Genomic DNA, 2,459 nt, shown 5'->3' with positions numbered 1-2,459 from the left:
TAAAACAGAAAATGAGTTGGTAATTAAAAAAATAAAATGAAAATTTCTGGAGAAAGATACTTGATTGGGTTCGCTGCTTGGGTGTGACGCCAACCCAAAGCACCACTATTTGATGATCTGGGGATGATCAAAAACCTACCATGGTGATATTTTAAAAGGGGTGACAAAACACAATGACAGAAAAGGGCAGAGCCAATGCAGAATCAGCTTTACTGGCCAAGTATGTATACACATAAAAAGAGTTTGACTCTGCTACTGTATATGTATATATGTTCAAACTGTACACCCATGACTGCACTCCCAGACATCAGGCGAACACTATTGTGAAGTATGCGGCCGCATTATAAGCAATGATGAGAGTTCATATTGGGAGGAAATCAACAATCTTGCAGAGTGGTGCACACAGAACAATCTACTGCTCAATGGCAGCAAAACCAAGGAGCTGACTGGCAAAAACAAACCCCTGTCTACATTAGTGGAGCTGAGGAGGAGCAGGTGAACAGTTATAGGTTCCTTGGAAATATCTTGTCAACTTTTACAGAGGAGCAATAGAGAGCATCCTGACTAGAAACATCACAAACTGGCATGGTTCGTGCATGGCCTAGGACAGGAAGGCTCTATAGCAGGTGATTAAAACTGCCCGGAACATCATTAGTACCCATCTACAGAGCATCAGTGATATCGGTTAAGTGAGATGTCTTCACAGAGCCCAAAGATACTAAAAAACAACACTCACCCAGCCACAGTCTGTTCACCCTGCTGCCATCTGGCAAAAGTTACAGAAGTATCCGCTGGCATACCACTAGACTATGGAGCAGCTTGATTGAGGACTCAAACTATATAAGTAATATATATATATATATATATATATATATATATATATATATATATACATACAGTATATATATAGAGAGAGAGAGCGAGAGACAATATCAAAAAGAAAATCCAGAAAATCACATAAAAAAAAAGATAAAAATTGATTTGCATTTCATTGAGTGAAATAAGTAAAGAATTCTGGCTCCCACAGATTAGTCCTCTCGCTTTAAGAAAGTACTCCTAATCTCAACTTGTTACCTGTATAAAATCAATCAGACATCAACCTCTCCAACATGGGCAAGACCAAAGAGCTGTCTAAGGACATCAGGGACAAGACTGTAGACCTGTACAAGGCCAGAATGGGCTACAAGACCATTGGCAAGAAACTAGGTGAGAAGGAGACAACTGTTCGAAAATGGAAGAAATGACCGTCAATCTCCCTCGGTCTGGGGCTCCACCAAGATCTCACCTTGTGGGGTGTCAATGATCAAGAGAAAGGAAAGGGATCAGCCCAGAACTACACAGGAGGAGCTTGTAAATGATCTCAAGGCAGCTGGGACCACAGTCACCAAGAAAACCATTGGTAACACACTACACCGTAATGGATTAAAATCCTGCAGTGCCCGTAAGGTCCCCCTGCTCAAGAAGGCACATGTACAGGCCTGTCTGAAGTTTTCCAATGAACACCTGAATGATTCAGATAATGATTGGGAGAAGGTGATGTGGTCAGATGAGACCAAAATCGAGCTGAGTCGCATGAGTCGCCGGTCGTAGTTTACACTGATCATAACCCTCTCATCTTCTTTTCCCGCATGTATAACCACAACCAGCGACTCATGTGATGGGCGTTGATCGTGCAGGACTACAACCTAGAGATTAGGCATGAAAAGGGGTCAGAAAATGTGTTGGCTGATGCATTGTCCAGGGCATAAATTCACCCATTCTGGTTATCTAGTTTTATCAAAAGCTCTTCGCTTTTGTCTTAAGGGGAGGGGTGTTACAGCCCTGCATGTGTGTGTATGGTGTGTATGTGCCTTGTGTCCTTTTTTGGTCTCCCTCTCCTGCTCAGTCGCTCTCCGGCCCCGGATCAGGCTCCTCCCTCGTCTCCGGTTCCAGTGGCAGTTTCTGATTGGTGCGGCTCCGTCTGGTGCAGGTGCGCCAATCCGAAGTCGACAATCAGGGACTGGAGTTTTTAAATGGTCTGTCAGCTTGCCAGTCAGGGTGACTGATCCCTGTGGCCAGTTCGCCTCACTTGATTCGGACGGTTATGTTCTGTAGAGAAGTATTTGAAGAGGATCTGCAAAGAGGAGTGGTCCAAAATTCCTCCTGAGATGTGTGCAAACCTGGTAATAAACTACAAGAAACGTCTGACCTCTGTACTTGTCAACAAGGGTTTCTCCACCAAGTGCTAACTAATGTTTTGATAGGGGAGCTAATACTTATTTCACTCAATGAATTGCAAAATAATTTATATCTTTTATTTAATGTGATTTTCTGGATTTTCTTTTTGATATTCTGTCCCTCACTGTTAAAATAAACCTACCATTAAAATTATAGACCGTTAATTTCTTTGTCAGTGGGCAAACTTACAAAATCAGTGAGGGATCAAATAATTATTTCCTCCACTGTATATATTATATATA

The sequence above is a fragment of the Pagrus pagrus genome (genome assembly GCF_965226575.1).
Source record: "Pagrus pagrus genome assembly, chromosome: 4".
Taxonomy (NCBI): domain Eukaryota; kingdom Metazoa; phylum Chordata; class Actinopteri; order Spariformes; family Sparidae; genus Pagrus; species Pagrus pagrus.
This window is presented reverse-complemented; position numbering follows the sequence as displayed.